General features: G+C 42.9%; 1 long non-coding RNA gene across 1 annotated transcript; it reads left to right on the top strand.

The window, feature by feature from the left end:
• The first annotated feature begins 2,353 nt into the window (after window positions 1-2,353).
• On the top strand, window positions 2,354-13,969 carry LOC146796115 (uncharacterized). Its single transcript, XR_014969541.1, has 3 exons — window positions 2,354-2,539; window positions 3,224-3,323; window positions 8,561-13,969. It is a non-coding gene; the product is annotated as an uncharacterized LOC146796115 (long non-coding RNA).
• The last annotated feature ends 12,324 nt before the right edge of the window (window positions 13,970-26,293 follow it).

Below are 26,293 nucleotides of genomic sequence, written 5' to 3' on the forward strand. Positions count from 1 at the left end.
ATCTCTTGGATAATATTTGTTATAGGGGTGGTAGTGAGTTGTTGGGGGGTTTTGTTGTATTTTTGGGTGTTGTCAATTGTGTAGGATTTTGCAGGGGAAAAGTCGGTCTCACCCAATGGCCGAGCAGGAGTTAGGGACTTTCCAGTGGCTTGTCAGCCATTACCTGTACAATATGCCAGCCAGTGGGGGCAGTGTCATCCAGGCTAATCTGTGAAGGTCTGGAAGCATCGATGGAAATGCATACGCCTCCAGATGCAGAGGATCTACGGAGTGGACGGGGAGACCCAGCAGCTGAAACATCGCTGGGTCGATGTGGTCAGCAGGGAGCTGGATATCCTCGACTGTGTTGGCATAGAGGTTGGTGGAGCAACATGTAAGTACAAGTGATTTGTCTGCTAGCCTATGTGTCTCATGTACCCATTGATGCTTTGTGGTCACATTATGTTTATCTCACATTAATTTATATCTCTATTTATCCATGCTCCTATGCAAAAGCAGCAAATGCCGTGGTTATAGTGCTGCTACGCAAACAAATGATGGACGGAATGATGAACAAATCATAAATTCACCCCCAGTCAAGAGATCTGGGTTAAATCCATCGTTCTTTTGCCCACTACGCCACCCCAGTTTAGACCCAGCCATATGCAAATCAGTCTTGGCCCTGTGCCTCATGGGAACAGTCCAGCCCGAACTGCCAAGCCAGGTCCTCCCTGGACCGGAAACAAGCTTCCTAGGACCGGTTTCTGGGTATTACCCTTCATCAGCCAGGCTGGCTTGACTCCAGTCTCACAGTGAGTAAGGGACCCACGTCTGGGCATGCCCATCCCACTTAGGGTGAAAAGTGTTATGCAAACAAATGATGGACGGAATGCTGACAATGCAGACATTCACCCCCAGTCAAGCGATCTGGGTTAAAGCCATCATTCTTTTGCCTACCGTGACTCCCCAGTTTAGACCCAGCCATATCCTCGACTATGTGGGCATAGAAGTTGGTGGAGCAACATGTAAGTACACATGATTTGTGTGCTATCCTATGTGTCTCATGTACCCATTGATGCTTTGTGGTCACATTAAGTATATCTCACATGAATATATAGCTCTATTTATCCATGCTCCTATGCAAAAGCAGCAAATGCCGTGGTTATAGTGCTGGCACAATATGGGCACCAGTGCTATTTGTGACACTGTGCGGTCCACTCAAGTATGTGTGTCCTTGTAGGTGAAACAGATGAGTCCCAGGGAAGCATGAAGCTGATGTAAATTGCCATAGCCCGTCCAGACAACTCAATTTGATGACAGAGCAGGTATTGCAGTTGCGCTCCAGGGCTGCTTATTTCACAACAGGCATTTGTCTGGTACAGCTGTGATGGGCCCTTACAAGGCCCTTGCACTGCTGGCATGTCACTTCTTACAATATCAAAAGTGATGCACCGGATGCACAAGAACCCTGTAAAGAAGCCCCATAGTGATGTGCCGATAATCCTTATTTGCATACCTCCCCTGAGCTGTCAAGTATTAATGATGCCTGCCATGACTTTCACTGCTGAGCTTTCCTCCAAATGTGGCAATACACATAACACTGGTCTTAAACAGCATTTCTTATGTACTAGGAATAGTTCCTTGATGTCCGCTGTGGCTATGCTGTGCTTAGCACTGGCTTGGCAGACTACATACGTCTGACTGCATAGCAAATCACACATGCACACTTTCCTGGCCTCATGGGGGTGTTCTCGAGGCCAGAGCCACTGGAGCTGCCCTTACATATGAAAGTGTCATAGTACACAACTCCAGTATGGGAGGCAAAATGTATGTCAGATGGGAGCCCACTCACATACTATATCCATGGGTATGCAGCCTCAATGAGACAGATCTCAACCTATTCCATACGTGTTAAAGTTCTATTAGGAAATTTTTAGGAAGCGCTGTCGCCAACGAGAACTATTGTTGCCGTGATGCTTCTCGAGGGAGACAGACCGGGGCACGCGCAGCGATCGGGGTCTGTGGACACGCCTGTGAGATGCGCTTCGAGATGCCTCTCAAGGGAGACAGACCAGGGCACGCGCAGCGATTGGGGTCGAGGTCTGTGGACGCGCTTGTTTTACTTAGTCACTTGTTATTATTCCTTAATTTGTTATATTTGTTGGGCTTTACGTTGCGCCGTTAAACAAGTGAATTTATTTATGATTGATGGGTTCACGATGAGTCAGTAAGAAGGTTAACAGTGAGTTGAATTGCACCGAGTTAGTCTTTTTTTCGCAATTTCAGTCTTTTTTCGTGCTTTATGTTGACCATGTGACAAACCACCGGGTCATTTAAACAGGAAGTACGGGTACTGGATAGGAAGTTTGACCGCGTTGCAAAGACCATTTTTTTCTTAGAAGTAAGCACAGTTATGTGATAAGAGCGTGTCTTTACCCTTATATACAACAGAAGGGACATAATTCTTAATATGTCCTTCACAAGAATGATTGCTTCAGGGTAGCGACGAAGGGAGACGTGCAGTAAAGGCGAGTTCACGTCCCTGGATTCAATAACAATCGTGAGTAGGAGCATGCTCAACTGGTCTGTAACAGATGCAGTTCAGGGGCTATTATACAACTATTACTTATCTTTAATATTCCCATTGCTTTTGTTGTTGGCGAGTCTTTGTTGGTGGCAAGCACGATGTTAGGGTTTAAATACAGAAGTAAGAGGAACAATGCAAGTCGGTCTATATGGTTGTTGTAGCACAACATGCACAATAAGGAGGGCTCTTTTTTGGACATATCATATCAAGTAGTGCGCCTCGTTTCTAGAGCACCGAACGGTGCACTAGGGTAGAAGTCAGTCTGCCTTTATTCTGCTAAAACATGTGCAATTAATTTCACAAACTCTGCCTCAACCCAACTGGGAGGGGACCCGTCTTAGTAAAGTTGTTTTATCTTACTTTATTGGGCCGAAACACAAGGCAGTGCATGACAGCTTAGGTAGTTAAGGCAGCTAAAGAAAAAGTTATTTTTGTATCAAATCCTTCGGCATGTTATTAGTAAAAGAACTCAGCGGGCTAATGCACTTGCTCTGACAATTCGTGCATAACCTGTACTTAAAGACTGGAATTCGTTTAGACGATTAATGTGTTTGCTGCAGAGCCTTGGGTGAAATCTATAGGCTGCGGGTTTGGTTTCTAGCAGGGAAGCATGGTCAAATACTTTTATTATTGCTGACCTCTTTGCTTATGCTGCAGGTCACAAGTTCCAGTCCCCGTAAAACTACTCAGTGGGTGACACATCGGATACACACATCTACACATAAGCTACAAAACGTGAGCTTGACTCCTTGCAGCGGTAAACTAAATGTATTCTTCTTATAAATTCAATTAAATGAGTTCTGCTAAATGTATTTACTTCTCATTCTGTAATTTTTGGTTTTACATGCATGGTGCAAATCTACCTACCCACAGGGTCAGCTGGGAGCTTTAGAGAAGGCACCTAAATAAAAGATCTGTTTGTATCCATTAAATCCTTGGGCATGTTGTTAGTAATTTGCAATGCAATAGGTCTCGTATTTGTCAGAGTTTGAGCTATTGGCATTGTAAATGAAAATGCCTTTTATTTATATGTTGTTTTTCAAAACCGATAAATAAAAGGCATTGCCATTTACAATGCCAATAGCTTAAACTCTAGCAAATGCGAGACCAATTGCATTGTAAATGCGTGTTCACTTAGGGGTGCAGTAGGTGGGGCATGGACTCAGCAGCACTGACAGGTACAATGCTCACTTAGGGAACAAGTATGCATGAAGTGAGTTGTGCATAGCATATGCAGCATCACCCTAATGAATATTGTATGTGAATTATGTAGGTGCAGAGCATCACCTAAGTCAGCTACTATAGTGAATTTTGGTAGTGATGAGGTTCATGACCTGGTTCTACAAACTGACCAACAGGTGCATGTTTAAATTCTTCATATGTATGTTCTCCACAGTCAGCCTTACCAATGTGTATCATTCGGGCATGTCAACTGTGTCTTTTGAAAACTTACAACCTGAAGGGTTACATAGCCAATAGCCATGCGTATGAACTGTACTTTTGTTGCATATCAGATATGTGTAGTAATGTTTACTGATGTGATTTACATGTTATGTCTTGTAGCTGGACCCCCATCATACATGCGACCTGAGGCATGGGCGTCCGCAGAAATTTTTCCAGGGGGGGGCGAACCTGGCAAATGAAGGGGCGTGGCTAATGTTAATGGGGGCGGGGCTAAAATGGCAGACAATCCGGATCGGGTAATGTTCAGGCCAATCTGAGAAAAACAAGCATTGGCATAGCCAATAGGTCTCGCCTTTGGGACCTTATGACTGACTCACTGACTGAAGAACTTATATAGCGCACTTCTGCCAAGGCGTCTTGGCGCTGGGTAAGTATGATGCCGGCAGTATAAGTATTTAGTTCTGCAGCAGGTCCCAAAGGCGAGACCAATTGGCTATACCAATGCTTGTTGTTATATCTGGGCATGTTGAGAGGCTAGGGGACTGGGTCTCGATGTCAGGTTGGGAGCACTACAATGACCTACTCAATTTGAATGCGTAGATAATACAACCGGAGGGGTGAAATGAAAGGTTCACTACCAGGAATAACAGGAAAGTAGAAAGTTAGGCTGGTTAGAAAGGTAAGGAGGAGTAGAGGCAGGCATGGTGGTGAGGGGAGAAACAGATGCATGCTAGGAGAGCGCTGTGAGGGAAGGAGGCGAAATGGGAAAAGGCACTGAAGGTGGGTCGGGTAAAGACCGTAGTGAGGCAAACAGAAGGGTAGCGAGGGGTGAAGGGTAGACAAAGAAGTGAGGTGTAGGAGTAAAAGATTCAGGAGCAGAGACAGGTAAATCAAAGCTGGAGAGGGGAGAATAACGCAGTCGTAGAACCAGAGAGGGCCAGGTAGAGAGAGGGAGAGGTGTGTCAGAGACAGGTAGAGACAGCTGAGGAAGAGGGAATAATAAAGACTGAATTAGACTGGTGAGGTAGAGGGGTGCGTTGATATAAAGGAAGTGCAGAGATGTGTCACAGATGTTACTGAAGTGGAAAAGAAGTAGAGATATTGAGAAAGAAGTAAGGCACAAAAAGAAGTAAGGGGTGAACAGAGGTAGAACGAGTGGAAGGGGAGAGATCACGTAGAAGATGAATGGCAGGGTAAAATGAGCGATCAGGCAGTGAGTGTGAGGAGTGGGATACAGAGGCATATGTGGCAGTGAGCGCGAAGTGCGGGGTACAGAGGGATATGTTGTGGCAGTTAGCGCAAGGTGTGGGGTACAGAGGGATATGTCGTGGCAGTTAGCGCGAGGTGTGGGGTACAGAGGGATATAAGGCAGTGAGCATGGGCAGGGCCGACTTTAGCGCTCGTGGGGCCCAGTGCGATAATGCTTTTTGGCACCCCCAATGACCACCTCCACTACAGGTTCTTCATAACCATCCTTTCACAGCGCCCCTCAAGCCTCCGTAACCATTCAGTCTCAGGTGCATTTAATTCATTTTATAGCGCCGCTCCTATCCGTGTAAGGTGTCAGAACACTTTACGTTACACAGATTACATAGAGACAAACAATCATAAGTGTGTAAACAGTGCATAGGAAATGTTACATACGAGAGAGGACAAGAAGGTGTAGGAGTCACATGTCATCCGTACAGGTAGGCAGGATAGTTTAAGAGTGCTTGGTCAGGAGAATCAGAAACCTAGAATTTAAAACCTAGCACCATGGATGGGGGGGTTCTCTTTGTCAATAAGAATTGATTTCTACCCAAATTAACCCATTTTGCCACATTAGGATAATGAAAAACTGGGGGGAAATCATAACGCCCTAGCCCAGTTTGCATGCATCTTTGATAAGTTACTTGCTCACTGTTCCACATTAGGATTTTAACTCATAAAGAGTTATCAACAATATGGTCTCTCTGACAAAAGTGTGACCCACTGACCTATTTACATTACATTATACGCACTTTGTGAGCTGCACGTTCTTTGCAGCAAGCATAGTAACCCTCTGCGCTACCTTAGGATGAGTAGAAACTTCCACTACACAAAACTTTGATCTCTCCCTCTCTCTAAGGAAGTGCATTAATCACTGCAGTCATTTAGACATTTTTATAGGTGGCTGAAAGTTTCTAGGAGTCCAGGAAAGAAGCAGGTGCTTTTAAAATCATCATATTAGGGCCCCCTACACGAAGTCAGCAGCCGGTGCGGTGGCACCGGTCGCACCGCCCTAGAGCCGGCCCTGAGCACGGGGAGTGGGATACAGGGGGATATGAGGCAGTGAGCGTGGGGAGTGGGGTGCAGGGGGATATGAGGTAGTGAAACACAGGGTCGGGACGTCCTGCCAGACATGATAGGGTGCATACTGGCAGATAGATATGTTATTGACACAAGTCTGTGTATGTTTTAGTGGGATCTGAAAACCGGGCTATGCTGCAACCTCAGTTTTTGACTTGGGAGAATAATGCATCGACCCCCCCCCCCCCCGAACTTCATTCAGAAGACCCCTTGCTCTCAGGCTACAGAGTGTTCAGGGCTGGCTTTAGCGCTGGTGGCACCCTGTGCGACAAAGTTTGTTGGCGCCCCCCACGGGCGCTCCCCACAGACTCCCACACTACTACCCTTTAACAGTACAGTACCCCCTCAAGTCTCCATAACCACTCTCTCTCAGATGTATTTAATAGTGCCACCTGTACCAGTTTAGGGTGTCCGAGCACTTTACATCGCAAACACTACTCAGATGCAATCAATCATAGGTGTGTAAATCAGTGTATAGGAAATGTTACATAATACAGAGGACTACAAGGTGTAGGAGTTGCATGTCATCCATACTGGTAGGCAGTATAGTTTAAGAGTGCTTGGTCTGGAGAAGCACAGACTCAGAAAGTAAATCAGAACCCGATGGTTGGAGGTTACATTTCATAATGATGATTTTTTTTTTACCGAAAGGATCTCTCTGACAAAAGCACTGACCTATTTAAACTATATGCATTTTGTGATCTGCATGGTACACATTCTTTGCAGCACACACATTAACCCTCTGTGATACATAAAATGAGTTAAAACTTCCACTTGACAAAACTCCTTTTCTCTCCAGGAAGAACATTAATCACCAAGTTATCTTGACATTTTTATTTTTGAATGACAATTTCGGAGGCTGGCAATGCAGCAGGTGCTTTTAAAACCGTAAAATACTTCTAAATAGGCGCCCCCTCGAAGAGTCAGCACCCAGTGCGGTGGCACCAGTTGCACCGCCCTAAAGCCGGCCCTGAGAGTGTTAAAAGGAGGTCTTTGTGTCCAGACCTAACCACTCGTGCTTGTGGCGCGCAGCTCAAACCGGCCATTGTCATTCTGTTTGTGGCAATCAGCCGCAGACAGAATGACAATGGGCGGGAGGGGCAGCGAGGAGGAGTGTGAGGAGCCCCATCAGGGAGTTGAGGCCTCTGGCAGGGAACACCTCTGCTCCCTGCAGGGCCCGTAATCCCGGACAAAAGGCGTCCGTAAAAGCATAAGTGGCCACACGGGGGGCAAGGAGGAGCAGTCCGGGGGGGGCAAGCGCCCCTCCTTGCCCCCCCCTGCGGACGCCCATGACCTGAGGTGGCAAACTACAAGAACCCCAATTTCACCGGTGAGTGCCTTCATCAAAGAAGTGTGATGTCAGATGCTGTGGGAATTGCCAGATTCAATATGCATCCTTATCACAAATGAACTTTTGGAAGGAGATACATGGGTCAGGAAAAGTTGAGGTGACGTGTTGTATGTTAATCAGTTTTTGACTACAGTCAAGGATTTTTTTTTGCTAATCTGGGTTGGATCATATGATAGTTGCTTGACAGGGGATCCATGATCTCTGTAGCAGACTATGCAAATATATGTGGTAGCAGATAAACATCTGAAAATGGATGTAGCTGTGAAGAATACAGACTGCATATCACTTGCACATGCTATGATATTGGGAGCATGTATTGAGTCGTGGTATGGTCCACCATGGACTTACTACAGGTCAAATATGAGAGGTTTCAAATGCCTCTGTATGATGTGAGGTACTTATCCTGCATCCATTGTTACATGCATACCTGCCAAGGTTTCTGTATAGGTAGCAGTGTATCCTGATATAGGTCCTTGCTTTATCAATTACACAACTTTGTGAGACAATGCATGTACTGTCAAGACAAAGCACTTCCTACTGTGGCAATGCCTATGGCCATTGCAGGATTCAGAAGGCACACTAATATACAGTGAAAGTGAAAATGTGTATCATTCAATGGGCATCAAAGAGCTTTGTTCCCAAGCATACTAGTCAGTACTGACATGGTCATACCTAGATGTATCAACGGTGTTGCAATTGCATTGTGTAACAGTTGGCCTGCCTTTGCAATTAGGGCTGAGAACATCTGATATGATAGATAATAGGTATGTGTATGGTCACTGTAAGCTGCACTATGAATTTAGACTGTAGGGGCTGCTACCTTAGATGTGATGTAAATAATTATATTTCATGATGTTGATACCTGTTCCTAGACACCCTTTGAATGACATTTATCCTCATTGCTTCAACAGACAACATGACCCCAGATGAGCTGAGGCAATACAATAAACGCAAGGGGCGCTTCCACCACCTCTGATGGGTCGCCAAGGCACACAGGGCCATGAAGAGGAGGTATGAAAAGGAGAAGGTCTAGGGGAAGTGGTCAAGCTTTTCAACTGGACCACCAACCACTGCCAAGGGTAGCTATGCCAATCATGATCAATCTGCTACACGTACCTCCCACTCAGCCATACAAAGTACTTCCACCAGTGGCCCATCTATCTCACCTGGACCCACACCTCAGGCCACAGGAGGGCCCACCAGTTTTGAGATGAACGTAAGAAAGGACTTATCAGACCTCAAACTATGTGGGGCAGTCTCGGAAAATAAAATGTACCAGACTTTATCTATGCTGCAGGAGCTAAAGCAGGCAGTTGGCCATGAAAACGGAAATAGCCCTTCCCCCTGCATTTCATGTTTTTTTATTGCTTATTTTAGGTTAGTGTAGTTATAGTGATAGTGGTTTTAGTGTTTTTTTAAGGGTGGGTTAGATATTAGTGGGTAGGTGTACTTTGGGTTATTTGGGGTTGGGGGTTGAAGTGTTTTATATGTATTAAAAAAAACAAAATACTTACAAAAATATACAAAAAAATGATTGCTTAGGTTTCTATGGGAAGGTGGTTGGGGTTTAGGTGTAGTTTCTGTTGTCCTTGTGCGAAGACGTTACTTAAGGGGGGTGGGTGTGATGTTTATCATGTCGTGCTAAATGTGTGAAGTAAGCTAAGTTAAGTTAAGGTAGCTTTATATTGTAGGTAGGCTAAAATAGTCTAGGATAGGTAGTTAGTATAGGGCAGGTAGTTTTTTCTTATTTACCTTTTCTATTGACAATAAATGTAATTGTTAACTACATAGAGGTCTACGTAAAGATTTACTGTGTTGGAGTTAGCATGTGTGCTCAGGTGAAGTTTTTTACCTGCATATATCTTTGCTAGCAGTGTCCAGCAACATGTATGAGTAGGTGTCTTGTCTATGGACAGGGATCTGTCAGGCTGCCCATGACTTTACGTAGTCTTACGATCAGACATTGTTCATCATGGACCTGACAATCATGAATGAATTATGACACAGTGCTCAGCAAGTGTTCACATACAAGATCTATGTGTGGGTTGCTAACGCAACATTGCTTGGAGGAAAGTTGTGGTCAAAAACACTTGCACAATTAATAGGCTATTTGACTCACTTACTGATAGCTGCTCCGTACCCACTCACACTTGCTGCGTTTACTAGTCAGCCCAATTTTGTATGCTTGCTAGTAACCACGGATGGACCCGACACTTGTGGGGGGCCTTAATTCACCATTTACATTGTATGACACCAGTTGAACTTCATGCTTGCAACCTTGAGTAAGCTCTTACAAGCCATCACATAAACAATGAATGCAAAATATGTTATACTCTCACAGCTAAGCATTGTCCTGGACTCCACAAAACACATGTCCCTTTGGCTAGTAGTTGGTGTAGTTGCCTCCTAGATTGGACAGTTGTCAAGCTGGCCCTGACTCCTTACAGACAGACAGCACACTGGAAGTGTATTTATTTACATGTGTAAATGTTGAAGGGTCTCACAGGTCAGGTTCATTGGACAACAACCCCAAAGGATGTTTAGAGCCAGTGGATCTCCAGACAGAATCCATGTGGGGAACCTGTCATGGGACATGTTGAGGAGAGGAGTACTTCAGTCAGGAGGATGACCACAATGTCATTAGGGAGGAAAGGCCAAATTGACAGTCCGCAATTGGTCAAGGTGAACAGGGCAAAGTCAAAATACAGACAGTGACAGAAGATGTCCCCTGGCATGTTAATCGTGCAAGGCTAAGTAGAAATAGGGTATGTGGCACAGAAGCATGCTACCGCAGACTTCTTCATTAGAAAGAGGTACCATCTACATCTTCTTCCTCTGCTGTGTGCGGTGTCTGAGGGTGTTGTTGCAGATGTGGCAGCCAAGGGAGGCACACTCACATCAGGGACGCAAGATGTGGATTCAGTGCCTGCAGAAGGATTTATCTGTGGAAATGCATGAGGCAACACAGAAGTGAGGAGGATCTGCTGGTTTTAAAACACAGCAGCAACGTCGTGGTGGTAGGCAGCCATGACAGCACAGTGGGAGCCCAGCTTCCGCTCCAAGATGGTTCTGATTGCCCCCAGCTGGTTGATCACTTCGCTGGGACCACTTTGGCAGGGCAGTTGTTGATGCATCTCCCTCATGACACCAGAGATGTCAACCTCTGGTGGCAGTGTTGTCCTTATTGGGACTGAGTCACCCACAGACTCCCTCTAGGGTGGCCGCCACAGTCTCCATCCTGCCCGCACCTGCTCTGCCTGCTGGACTCCTACCACAGTACGTTGGAAGCTAATCTGTGGGTCCTTGGAGTCCAGGGGTCTGGGTGGGGTGGCAGGTGATGCCTGTTGGTTGTTAGGCAGGGTATGTGGAGACTCTGCAACACTGGTGACCCTCCCTGTGTCCAGAGATGGTGTCCCAATGGAGTCCAGGAGTTCTTGGAGGGTTTCTTGGTCGATGGTTGGCAGGTTGTCATGATCCCCATCATCACTGATGTGCGGAACAGGGTGCTGGCCAGGAAGGGAGGGTTTATCCTCTGCAATGATATGAGGAAATGGTATTAGTGATGTTTTCTACCTGTTGACATGGGTAAAGCAGTTGACAAACAAAGTGTTACACCTTACACTTTCAGTTCCTCATTGATGCATAGGACAGCTGTTAGGCAAGGGTATGTATTGCAAATAGCACGGTATTTTCCGTTCTGATGACTGGCTCCCAGCTATGATGTCTCTACCACTGTATGCACACTCTGAGTGTATGGGCCCTGTCATAGTAGCCAGATTCCAATCACTGACGTTCATGACATTTCATGATGACCAGAGTTGGTTATTGGCAGGGTGTCACACATCATTTGGCTAAGACCCATGCACTTGTATGTGCACATGGCTCCTCTGACTGTCCCAAATTTGTCCCTTGCAGACATATTACTGCCAAACAGTGATGGCATTGATCATCCTTTGACTCTCATGTGCCTACGACACCTACATTATGAGTGACCATCTCCAATGGACTGAGATGGCAGAGTGACATGTGTCAGGCAGCACCCCAGATGGTAGTAGTGCTGGGAATGGTGATATGTACCTACCAAGGGCCATGATCACATAGAAATGGCACAACACAGTGGTGCAAGCACTATAGCTGCAGTACACCGTGTCATTCCACAAACACAGGAAAGCACTGTATTCACAAGGAAACGGCACACCCCATGTCTTTCCCCTTGTGCTGGCACAGATAAAAACTGCCAAGCACCAACTCAGACACTATTGTGACATGGCGCAAGGGTGCCTGCTTTGGCGCACAGCTGTTCTTTTTGCAGCAGCGCAGGGGTGAGCATACGGGTGGCACATATTCCAGTAGATACAGCCCTTCCATGCATTTGTGAAATGATGCTGCTAGGCGCTGCAGATTTGTTTGCATCGATGCCCAGCACATTTTCACTTTAAATATGGCCTATGGTCAGCTGTTGTACATAAATTGCGTTCACCCACATACCCAGCCATATATATGTAGATGAGAGGAGATCAGGTGGCTCCTCCCATGGCAGCTGACACCTGTGTGGTGTGAGCCTGCATGCCAGGACAGCTGCATACTCTGTAGTTTAATCTAGTAGAGCATGACTGTGACTCTTGAAATGTCCCTATGTTTAGGAACTACCCATGGCCCACATATCCCCCACCCATCAGGTGTGTTGTTTCTCCTATGAGATACCAATTGCATGCTAGGGATTTGGAGGCTTGGTTAATGTGCATCGCCCCAGGTGTGACAGAGGAGCATCTTTCATAAATATGTGGTGCAGCACATCTCAAAAAACCATCTTGCTGCACCAAGCTGTGTGAATGGGAAAGGCTCTGGTATTATGACAATACAACACATCCCAGTGCTATCCTTTATGCTGGTGCACATTCATCTGGCTATCAGCAACGCAGATACCTTTGAATCATGGTGAACACCTGCTGTTTGTGTGTCAGCACAGGCAGTTAAGACAGGAATGCTCAGTTTCTTGTACAAACAACGCATTGCTGCCCTTTACTTTTGATGTAGAATAGCAAAGCTAGGAGGCTTGCTACGCTGCCCTACTCCAACATATGATCAAAATGCCCATGAGCCTTCCATGGATTTCATTGCTAACCATAGGGGAGCCTGGTGGCTACTGTTTGTCATGCACACAGTGCCGCAGAGTGTTGGGTCATAGCTGCCTGGACTGCACAACATTCCATAGTTCCCCACATTGTCCCTTGTTAGTACTTACCCTGTTGATGAGTTAGTTTATCATAACCAGCACTGTCCTGTGCTGCAACTCCAACCGCTGACTCCTCAGAGATGACTGCCAACACCTGCTCCTCCAAGGGATCCAGCTGCTCCTGGGGAGCTGGACTACCACAATGCTGCCTGGAGATTTGTTGCCAGTTTCTCCTTAGTTTTGCACTTAGCATCATGCCAGCACTTCGTACGGTCCGTCACTGTCCTCTTGACTTCAGCAACGCTGTTTACCTTGTTTACAATGGAATGCCACATGGTCTTTTTCTTCCCTAATGACACTTTGGAGCTGACAAAGAGCTGGTATTGGTGCTCCGTCACCTCCGCAATCAAGATCTCATTCTCCTACTGACTAAACTTGCCTTTCCTCTTCCCCTGCGGCTCTGGCTGGTCATCTGGCTGATAGTGGGGTTAGTAGGGTTGTTGTCCTATCTTTACTTAGTGGCATTTTTTAGTTTTTGCTAGACGCATAAAAGTGATACTGGGATGGCTAGTGGCTGTTTTTCTGGCCGCTACTGGCTCGAACGCCACTTATTCTACATTAGGGTGCTTTTTTTTTTGTGACTCGGCGCTGAGATCAGCACCAGTTTTTCCAACGCCGGCCTCTTCCTAAAACCATGGAGCGCCTTATTGTAAATACGACACTAACATGGCGTTAGAAACTGACGCACACCGGCAGCAAAGATTTTGCGCTCTACTGCGGCAAAACAGCAGAGCACCATTTCTTGAAAATATACTTCCATGTATCATCTAGTATGCTTGAGTAAACTGTGAGAACAACTGAATTTAATGTTCTGCTAATATGAGAGAATATCCCAATGTATTCTGTAGTATAATGTTTCCTCTTGCTTGTCCTCATTGGTGCACATTCTGAGAACCATTTATTTGTGTAGAAACGTAAGAAAGTCTTTGTCTAAAGTCCTATAAAAGGAAATGCATTTCTCTGTATGCCGGAACCACAATTTCCCACTTTTAGAAGGGAAATTTATATTGGATTTTATATCGAACATTACTGTGTTCTTTGTACTGATGACTTGTACACTCTTCTGCTAAACGTCTTCCTGTAATATTTCATGTATTTTGACTACTAACGTCTTATATAAAATTTAAAACTATAACTGGCATCTGTCATTCTTATTTGATGTCTCAGTACTGATGATTGAACTTGATCACAAATGTATTGTTGAAGGGTCTAATCAAGGGGTGCCAAACTTCTGATTGGGCCTACACCACTCCCGGTCCTAGCCATTGGCATCCTTTTGGCATGATCATTTAAGATAGGTTTACTCACCGACATATCTGTTAGCAGAGGTGATGGTTCTGATTGGATCCAACCAGTAATTGACAAACCAATCGACCATAGAACCGAGTACATCACCTTCATGGTGCAGATAGTTTCCCCAGAGATTTAAATTAACCCGGTCCCACCCTGATCCTTTTTCCAGGAAAGGAGGGACTGAATAAGGACATCATGAGTATCAATAGGGATTTACATGCACACAAAAATGCATAAATTGAGCAGCAGTGCATGCTGGAAGTTGTAGTAGGTGCATTGTAGTGGAATGCAGTGGACAGACTTTTAGAGCAATTATTGTGTGGCTTTAACTTTTGGATACGTGGGTGTGATAGTTATTGGGTTCTTGATTAAATTCTTTGATTTATTTTAAATTGACAAATGTAGGATTTGCTATACATATGGCATAGAGCTAAAGAGAGGTAACGCAAGTTAGAGTATTGAACGGTTCAACTTGCCTGCTAAGGTGCGGTGTACTGTGAGGCACTGTCCGTTACACCAATATAGGGACATAATCGGTTCTTGTCCGATTGTACTCATCAATCTTGGTGGTGGTTCGTTCCATAGTGCACTGGAGTAAATGTGCTGAGTACAGTGACTTTCACAGGTCTAGGGAATGCTTACGGGTGAAAGAAGTAGCGTTTTTGCTATAGTGGAGATTTCTGTCTGGTCAGAGCAGGCACACGGGGAAATATTTTGAAGAGTGATTCAGGAAATTCTGGCAGTATCCAGGCATTGCGTCTTCATGGTGATGCGCAGGGATTGACTGGCGGACACTGAAGCCGTGCTGCGATAGGGTGACTTTAGACAGAGACGCGCTGATATTCGTGGACAGAACGTGAACCCATTAGCACAGAGTAAGTGAGTGATAGGAACAGAGAGTGACTGAGAGCTTCGCAGAATAAGAAATCCCTTGTCAAAGCAGGGGAAGATGTAAAGTTTCCCTCGGAAGGTACCACAAACACACAAGGGAAAACCCCCACTATAATTTATATAAATGGGCAATATCTCCAACATTTTAAGTAGTCACCCACAGAACAAGTTCATTAAACAACTATTTATTCAGGATTTTATCAAAATTAATTTCTTTTTTTATAAATAGGATTTTTATCAAAAATATTTAACACATTGATGTGGACAGATCATAATACATAACGACATTTAAATGTACAAAAACTATTAATCTCAGCACAAACATAGGAGCCCTGACATGAACAAAAACAATGTTGGACAAACTAGCCTACATTTTTTTTTTTGACAACTCATCTAAACATTCAAGGGAACGATATAGACATTAGTGCATCAAAAAAGAACAGAAATACAAACAAATAACATTATACAAAAGTACATACGATGTGCATCACATGTAACGACCACAGAGACAAAAAGTGAAAAGCACCAACGCGCGTTTCGGAAGTACCACTGCTTGAAAATTCCTTCATCAGGGCACTGTTTTCCTGATGTTAATGGGTGGGCATATCATCACCATCCACAATAATAGTATACATTGTGAAAACGAACAGGGCTCTAAAGGAACCGTCTGTGGGGACAAATGAACAATATATCAAAAACCAGATAAAACAAAGCTAAAATAGTCGATAGGAGCAAGCAACTCAAAGATAGGATATAAGAAGGAGGAAACCAGCACCAAGAGATAGATTGCCTCGGAAGGTACATCAGATAGGGAAATGGCGGCCAAGAAATAGTTTCATACATGAATGTGGCTTAGCCTCCGGCATGAATACAAATCCAAAGACACGGAATTGTGATTCCCACTGAACAGGACCTTCCATATGCATCAAATAGAGAAGTTGAGGAGGGGAATGTATGACTTAAAGCCACTGCCTATGCCCACATAATTCGAAGTCTTAAATCTTTGGGGCAAATGGCAATCGAAAAGAACAGAAATAATTGACACTGCACAATAGGGCTCCTTTATGGCAAAACGTGCAGGATGAGGAAAGGCAGAGAAAGTGGAGGGAGCACATCATTGAGACTGTTGGGAAAGAAGAAACTGAAGAGAGGGAGAAGGAGTAACCAAAAAGGGAGACAAAACAGTGAGTGAGGAGGAGGACACCTTCATAGACGAGCTCCTCAGCAAAAGACCACCTCCAAATACTGAGGCAGCCACTGCACCCGGTGCCAAAGCCCCAATAGTAACTAAGACTGAGACAGTCACAGAATCCCCTATAGAAGCTCATGCAATTCTGAGCTACACAGATACTGCTGTCTCATCCTCTGCTCAGATCGCCGCGACCGTAGCAGTAAGCACGCTGTCTTTGTAAAGTACTGCAATTACTTCCTTGGTTGAGGCACTTGTCAGTACTTTACCAAGTCAACCTATCCCAAGTATACCTCAGGACTCTGCACCGAGGACCGGAGTAATGGTATGAGGATCCCTGCAGAGGGAGAGTTTTGCCACCAGGGTGATGAGAGGTCAGACAACTAGTACATCCTTATAGTGACTTAACGTCACCCAGCTGAAAGCAGAATTTGAAGAAATCATTAAGGGAAATGTGGGGATGGATTTCCTAAGATATTACAATGAGAGTGAGTTGCTCTACATGAGGCAGTGAGAGAGGCAAGAGAGGGGCATGTGACGATAGAAATGGTGGCAGATGAGTGCCACATTGGTACAACTCAGCTGAAAAATCTGCAGAAGAATGCTAGGATGCTGATGAGCGAAAAGGAGTTAAAACTGTTGAAGTTGAAAGGATTAAGGATTCATGTTAGGGAATTAATTGAGAACATTAGGAAGAGGAGTGAGAATGAAAACTTCAGAGAGCTGTGACCCAGGAAGGAGAATATCAAGGGGAAGCATAAAAAAGAGAGCACAAAGGAAGACGGGCAAGGAGCTATGGGGGAGCGTTAAAGGAGTATCCTTTGAGAGGTGGTTAGTCTAAATATCGAGTTTTAAATTTCGACCTACAAGTATATCGAGCTGTTAATATCGTAGGTAAAGAATATCGAAGTCAAGAATATCGATGGACAGAATATCGACCCCAAGGTAAGTATGATCGAAGTTAATAATATCGAAGTCATTAATATAGATGTAAGTAATATCGTAATCAAAAATTTCGATGTCAATAATATCGATATTTTATTAGTGTAATGTATTTTAATATGTATTTTATTTGTATGTTAAAGATTATTGTAATGTATTTTAATACATTTAAAAATAAATGTTTAGAGATTAATAATTATTTAAAATATAATTTAGCGCTTTAGTATCAGAGCGGGTTGTGGGTTTATAGGGGAATAGGGTGGGAAGTAATTTCATTATAATTAATTAATTAATATGTATTGTTTAATTGGTAATTATGATTAATTAATTGTTAATTAATTACTAATTGTAAATTAAATATATTAATTGATTAATTAATTGTTAATTAATTATTAATTGTAAATTAATTTTATTAATTGGTTAATTATATAAGTTATAATTAGTTTAATATTAATATTTATTTATTGGTATTGTTAAATAATCAATTGTTAATTACTAATTAATTGGTGATTTAATTTTATTAAGTGATTAATTGATGATTAAATTAATTATGTGAATTTTTATGTGTAGTGGGTTGTGGGTTTATAGGGGAATAGGGTGGGATGCAATTAAATTCAAATAATTACTGATAATTTTTATTTATTTGTAATTAATAATAATTAATTGTTAATTAATTATTAATTGGTAATGAATTGTTATTAGTACGTTAAATATAGTAAATATAAATGATTTATTATTTCATGTTATTTGTTGTTATTGCTAATTAATGTATTGTTAATTAAGAATTAATTAGTGAATAATTGTAATTTGGTAGTTAATATGTATAAATTAGTAAATAATAAGTATATTAATTATAAAGAATGTATTATTAATTGTAAATAATAGATAAACTGATATTTAAATGTATTGTGTATTTTGTATGTGTAGTGTGTTGTGTGTTAAAGGGGGAATAGTGTGGGATGTAATTTAAAGTTATTTATTTAAATATTTATTTTAAATAATTTGTATTTAATAATAATTATTTTGTAAATTAATTATTAATATGCGAATTTTTTATAACTAATTATTTAATTGGTTATTATGTTTATAGAATCCCTATGCTATCCAGTACTTTCCCAACTGTTTTACTATCTGGAGTGGGAATAGTAATTTTTACCCCTACGCTATCCAGCGCTTTTCCTACTGTTGCACTCTCTGGAGTTGGAATAGTAATTTTTACCCCTACGCTATCCAGCGCTTTCCCTACTGTTTCACTTACTGGAGTGGGAATAGTAATTTGTACCCCTACGCTATCCAGCGTTTTCACTACTGTTGCACTCTCTGGAGTTGGAATAGTAATTTGTACCCCTACGCTATCCAACACTTTCCCTACTGTTGCACTCTCTGGAGTTGGAATAGTAATTTGTACCCCTACGCTATCCAACACTTTCCCTACTGTTGCACTCACTGGAGTGGGAATAGTAATTTTTACCCCTACGCTATCCAGCGTTTTCACTACTGTTGCACTCTCTGGAGTGGTAATAGTAATGTTTACCCCTACGCTATCCAACGCTTTCCCTACTATTACACTCTCTGGAGTTGGAATAGTAATTTTTACCCCTACGCTATCCAACGCTTTCCCTACTGTTGCACTCTTTAGAGTTGGAATAGTAATTTGTACCCCTACGCTATCCAGCGTTTTCACTGCTGTTGCACTCTCTGGAGTGGGAATAGTAATTTTTACCCCTACGCTATCCAACGCTTTCCCAACTATTGCACTCTCTGGAGTTGGAATAGTAATTTTTACCCCTACGCTATCCAACTCTTTCCCTACTGTTGCACTCTTTGGAGTTGGAATAGTAATTTTTACCCCTACGCTATCCAGCGCTTTCCCTACTGTTTCACTTACTGGAGTTGGAATAGTAATTTGTACCCCTATGCTATCCAGCGTTTTCACTACTGTTGCACTCTCTGGTGTGGGAATAGTAATTTTTACCCCTACGCTATGCAATGTTTTCCCTACTGTTGCACTCATTGGAGTGGGAATAGTAATTTTTACTCCTAAGCTATCCAGCGTTTTCACTACTGTTGCACTCTCTGGAGTGGGAATAGTAATTTTTACCCCTACGCTATCCAACGCTTTCCCTACTGTTGGACTCACTGGAGTGGGAATAGTAATTTTTACCACTATGCTATCCAGTGGTTTCCCTACTGTTGCATTCTCTGTAGTTGGAATAGTAATTTTTTTCCCTACGCTATCCAACACTTTCCTTACTGTTGCACTCTCTGGAGTTGGAATAGTAATTTTTACCCCTACGCTATCCAACGCTTTCCCTACTATTGCACTCTCTGGAGTTGGAATAGTAATTTTTACCCTTACGCTATCCAACGCTTTCCCTACTATTGCACTCTCTGGAGTTGGAATAGTAATTTTTACCCCTACGCTATCCAACGTTTTCCCTACTGTTGCACTCTCTGGAGTGGGAATAGTAATTTTTACCCTTACGCTATCCAACAGTTTCCCTACTATTGCACTCTCTGGAGTTGGAATAGTAATTTTAACCCTACGCTATTCAACGCTTTCCCTACTGTTGCACTGTTTGGAGTTGGAATAGTAATTTTTACCCCTACGCTATCCAACATTTTCCTTACTGTTGTTTTTGTTGGAGTTGGACTAGTAGTTTTATTGTGTCCGATATTTATTTTGTATTATTTTAGCTATTGTAATATATCATTAATAATAAAAATTATTCACATTAAAAATATTGATTAATATTTGCTATATGTAATTATTAAATATTTATTAATGTTATTGTTTTATGTGTATAGATGTATTGGTAATTTTTAAAAACATTTAATAATTTATACGTTACAGAAATTATTATTAGAATTAATTATTAAGTAAGTATATATATTATATATTATATGTATATGTTTAATTAATGTTTTATTAAATTATAGATATTAATTATACATTTTAAATATTATACAATATATTTAATTATGTTTATTTAATTTCTAAGTATAATTTGGTTTATTTTACATATATTTTTAAAGTAAAAGAAAAACGATATTTTTAATAACGATATTTTTGATATCGATATTTAATTTTCGATATTTTTGTACTTACCATGTTGTAGATAGGATGTCGATATTCTTGACATCGATATTTTTGTTGCGATATATTTGTAGGTCAATTTTCTGTCTGTCGAAATTATGTCATACAACCTCTTTGAGAGACGTACAGGGAGGAGCATATGTACATATCCCATGGTCTTAATCAGATCTTTTCCATTTTATAAACTCCGTTCTGAATCCTGATACGTGGTGCACCCAGATGGGGCAGATTGTGACCATTTGCAAAGGTCTTGTGGGAAGATTTAAATGTGTTATTTGAGGTGACGGCCTGAAAGGACCTGTGGGCACAATGTGAGAGGGTAGTTGGTTGGCGAATACAAGAACGTCCTAGTGTGGTATGGACAAATGCACCTTCACTCAAAGTCACAACTAAATATGATGAAGTCATAAACATCTGAAGACAAAGGTCCCCCAAAAGGAAATTAATTGCCCAAGATTTTCCAAACCTCTAAATAGCTGAAAGATTCGGTGAACACCTACTTTGAGAGGTTGATGCAGGTGTACATATTAGAGAAAAAACTGGCTTGTGTATACAGGTGTACATGAATCACAGTGGGATGGACAATACACTTGGGGACAACATGGGAGGGCTTCTCTCCTCCTATGTGCAGGGGCTGAAGTTGAGATCAACAACCAGATTATCCAAGATGTCCTTTGCTGGCAAAGAGCAAACCAGTTGATAAGATCCAGCAGTACCTGAAATATTGTAAGGACAAGTTGGAAGTCAAACGAAAAGAGCGTAATGAAAAGTATATGATAGCCCAAACTCAATTATCACAAAATGGGGGGATAAAGGGACTAAAGGTTCCACTTCAAAACCTAAAAGAGATCTTCGTCATAGGATGGTGATGCAAGGAGTTTCCCAGACATATGGTGGGAATGTCCCTAGAAGGGGAAGAGTTTAAGGTGATACGGCAGGAACTAGCATAAGTGCCCTAAATAAGGTAACTCCTTGTCACATTTGGAACAAGGTGGGGCATTGGAAGCAGGAGTGTCATTACATTCCAGATCAGATCATGAGTGACACCCAAGTCACAAGTATTGCGGTGCAGTGAGAGCTTCCTCCATTACCTAGACCCTCTATGTCAGCCCCGATTATCCCAAAGTCTGGCATGCTGCAGAATTCCCTTAGATCAATGCAGATGTAGGGAGAGGTTCCACATTCCTAACTGAGCAACAGCGTATCCAAGACCTGATGATTTCTCAAAATGGCCCGGTCCCTATGATGTTCAAGACTTCCACAGATTTTGATTAGGACAAATGATGATGCCCGAGGGAGAAGAAAGTGCATGCTTGACGCAGTCCTGGAAGTGGACTAGAGTGGACCGTATGCAGATGGAGAGGTTAAGATGAGCATCCTGTATCTTGCTTTGATCAAAGGTGCCAAACCCCTAAAAATCGCCCTCTGGCAAAATGCCCTTTGCCCTTAGACCTGTCCCCTACACGAAGAGAGCCATTTTTTCTTCTTGTTCCTGTTCATAGAGACAACTCTAGTGTGGTGCCGCGCCTTACAAGGGAATACTCTAAGCCCACCCTATTCTAATCAGATACTTAAAAAGAATCTAGAGTCTCTGAGCTACTATGTATTTCAACCCTAATAGAGTCCATCAATGATCTTTTGATTGCATCAATGACCACGGGAGCTTGTAAGCAAGACACAATTGCTTTGCTCAACCACTTGACTTAGAACAGGCATAAGGTTTCTCCTGAGAAACTGCAGTACTGTCAAAATCAAGTCATGTATCTGGGACATCTGATAGAAAAGAGAGCAAGGCAAGTGTCTCATGAATGCATTGAGTCAGTTCTTAAGATGAAGTTCCCAACCGCACAGAGAGAAGTGTGAATGTTCCTAGGCTACTGCAAACAATAGATGCCAAACTTTTCTTTTGCAGTGATACCCGATACCAAAGGATGATGAAAGCATGGAAGTCTTCTAGGAGCTCAAACAAATTACTTTGTAGTTCACCCATTCTTGGAATGATAGACTATATGAAATAATTTGTACTCTTTTGTCATGAAAGAGGTGTGTGTAAATTGTTTGTACTTACACAAGCCCATGGGAGACTAAGCGCCCCATCAGATACTTCTCAGCTACTCTTGATTCAGTGGCAGTAGCGTTGCCTGGTTGTCTCAAACAGTTGTAGAGGTGAACCTTAGCATTCAGCAGACCGAGGGGATAGTGGTGCCATACCCTCTAATTTAATGGTCCCTCACTCAATCGAGATTCTCGTGACCTGTATCTGCACGCAGCAGTTGACAAATAGCCACTCAACCCGCTATGAGAGAATCATTTTGACACTTGAAAATGTTGCCATCGGAAAGATGTAACACACTTAACACTCCAATGAGGGCGAATTTGACCATGACTGTGTTAGCGTTACTGAGTTGTGCACAAAGCTGAGAAGTGATAAACTGGATGTGCCCGTTCCCGAATCTGGTCACACTCTTTTTGTTGATAGGTCCTGTTAGAAATGGGGTCTCTGGTTGGCAGTGGTTTCCACACTGTCCAAGCAGGGATCCTCACTGTAGTCAGGGCAGATAATGTACACCCTCAAAATAACCTGTGCTCACCCCCTTGGTAGCTTGGCAAGAGCAGTCAGGCTCATCTTCGGAGGTAATGTTTAAAGTATTTATACACACACACACACACAGTAATACAGTGAAAACGCCACAAAGGGTCTCCACACCAGTTTAGAAAAATAGCCGATATGTATCTGATTAACACAAGACCAAAAAGACAAATATCCAACATGCACAAATAAAATAAAAATTCTCAAATATTAAATGCAGTTATAGCACATAGAAACACAAGATGTGCTTGACAGAGTCGAATCTCAAAGTGTGGGTCTGACTGCGATGGAGCCCGGGCTAGTTACTGAGTCATACAGACCCCAGTTGCAGTACCTAGGAAACGATAACAACACAAAGAAATTGCAAGGCGCCAGGGAGGTGATGCCTCGCAAGGGCCGGTGCGGCACCGGTTCCTTACTGTCGGTGCAGGTCATTGGCACGTCGGTGCTCGGGACTTTGCAAGGCACATGCCAGGTGATGCGACATCTGAGGCGAGGCAGCAGTACAATGGGTGGTGCAGGGTTGATGAAGTGTCTAGAGTCAAGCCACGCAATGTCGATGTCACACCATGGGGCCACAGGTGCAGCGGTGGAGTCGGGCGCCATGAACTTCAGTGATACGGCACTCGGCACTCCCTCTATGGTGGTTATTCGTAGCTTAGCACTTACTCTGTGGTGGTTCCTCAGAGGAGCGGTTTCAGGGCGTGTGTTGCAAGTCGCTGTTGTAGCGCTGAGTGGGGACTACGTCTCCAGTGCCAGCAGCGGCGAGGTATTGAATATCGGTGCCAGCTCTTAAGTCGCATTTGAAGTCAATATGCTGGTTTCTTCTTATTGAGCACATCAAACTCACTTGCAAGGGCTATGTGCAGGTCAGGCATATTTATGATAATCTAAACATGAGTACATGTTTTTAATCTTTCTATCCTTGCCTGCATTACTGTTTTATAGGGATCCATGGAAGGTAAACTGTGGAATCACCCCTAAACTCTTACACTTTCTGCAACTCAGCTACCAATGCAGCCCACTTTGTTTGTGCCCCGGACTCCAAGAACATTCAGGCCAGTAGCACCTAAAATACTTTCAAATGAAAGGTAAGTAGAATTAAAAACAATGCACATAGCCATTGTAAGCAATGAAGAGTCATTCCAAGACAAATGGGATTACTAAACAAACCATTTTCAAAGCCCACTTTTAAAGAGAAATTCTTGTTCAGGGAAAGTGTTTATTTGTTGCTCATAGGTAACATTCTTTACAACCTTGCCACTAACTGTGCAAATTGAGCAGTAGCTCAGTTATTGACTCAAAGTGCTCTCATTACTCCTTATGGAAAATTCCTTGGTCCTCATTTACAAGAAGTGACGCATTGTTGTGCTGTGTCACCAATGTGTCAAAATCACTTACGAAATGTGACGTTATTTTTAAACGCTGTGGATGTGTCATATTTTTGGTATGGCGCACCATGGTGTACGCTGCAGACTTCTTGAAAAAAAATTATCCTGTTGCTGTCTTTATAACTATACACAGGGCACCACTTACTTCATAGATTCATCAATATTTTCTAAGGCTGTGTATTTATTTCACACCTATCAATACCAACATTGGAAATCTCATTTAACTCACCATTCATATGTATCCTCTCAATCAGCTGCGGCAGGTGCAGGTAAGAACGGTGGGGCAGGTTGAAGGGGGGAGTTGACCGATGACGACAAGGGAAAATAATTTAAAAAAAAAGAATACCACTTAAATTGTGCTCGCCGCATCGCCAAGTCGGCGATGCAGTGAGCGCAAGGTAAGTGGTTTTCTTTTTTTAAATTATATTTTTGCTTATCGTAGTCTGTTGGCTCGCCCCATCCCACCACACCACTCTTACCTGCACCCGCCATGGCTTCTCTCACTGTTTTAACCCATAAATTGACATGACACATAAGTGTTCACAAAATAATAATACAATACTCGTATCCAGGTGAGCACCTTGAATGCTCCCCCTAAATACAACTATACACTCAAGGACACAAAACAATATTTTTCCTTGTGGACTTCTCCATCCCCTGTTGTGTATTATTCAACACAAAACGAAAAATTAAATAAATGACAGGAATGTAAATAGTTACTTCAGATCACATGAATACACTCACATATAAATGACATAACCATTCTATACATATAAATACAAATGTTCTTTCGTTTAACAAAAACAAGGAAAAACCAAGATAAAAAAATGAATAAGTGTCCAATAGTCACAATTCTCAATTAATGAAGGAAAAAACAACAACTTCATAATGTCCCATATACAGTGGAATTTATTATCACACTACTATGTTACTTTCAAGTGGGATATATGTTATTCTACTCCACAATGTGGTCCTTCAAATACCAAAGTGGCCCTATAAGGTTGGGGCACAAAACTACTTTGCATGTTCATAGAGTGGGAGGATGAAACCTCCTCACAGTCAGATCCGTGGTCACTTTCTTGACCTCTTTATATAGACCAAGGGGCAGATTTATGTTTCCTGCCGCATCCCTGCAAATCAGCAAGGATGCGCCAGGAATGATGCGTCACGCAAGTTTACCCTTGCGCCACACATGATGCGCCGCATTTACAATGCGGCGCATCATGGCGCAGGAATAAACAGATGCGTGACGCATCCGATGGCGTAAGGTTGGAGCAGTGCTTCAGTTGCGACGCAAGCGCGACGCAACTCCAGCACTGTTCCAACCTACCCTATCCCTAACATGGTGCGTCAAGCCTTACGCCTGCTTCAAGCAGGCGCAGGGTTTTGGCGCATCAGCGTTGGGAAAGTGACTCAGTCAAATCTTATAGATTTGACTGAGTCACTTTTCAGGGGCGTTCCTGCGACGGAACGCCCCCCCCTCTGTCGACACGCCCACGTGAAACCTGACGCAGGTTTTACGTGGCGCAGGGCTTTACATCGTGATGCATCTCCATAGATGCGTCACGATGTAAATATGGCGCAAGGTGGCGCAGGGTTTACACCGCCGCTGCGTCACAAAAGTGACGCAACGGCGGCGTAAAAGTGGCGCATCTGGAATATAGATCTGCCCCCAAGTGCCCTCAAATCCTTATCTACGCCAACGCATTTTGAACTTCTGGGTGGGCCTTGTACTTTATTGAAGGTCTTCCTCAGGGCTTTATGAAGTTGGGGACACGTACCTTAATTTATCAGGTGATATTGCTTCTTAGATGATCACTACCAGCAGATGGTATTGTCCTCTGTGCAAATTAAGTGAAGGTTGTTCCCTGCTCAAGGTTTGTGTCCTCTTAAGAGAAGATTTTCTAGATGGAGGAGGTGAATCAACACCCTGTGCTGTTAGGCGATTGATACTTATTCTGTTTTATCCTGGGCGGGCACGGGATAATCCCTGTTACTGATGAGCCCAGGGGTTT

Source organism: Triturus cristatus, chromosome 10 (genome assembly GCF_964204655.1).
Source record: "Triturus cristatus chromosome 10, aTriCri1.1, whole genome shotgun sequence".
NCBI lineage: Eukaryota > Metazoa > Chordata > Amphibia > Caudata > Salamandridae > Triturus > Triturus cristatus.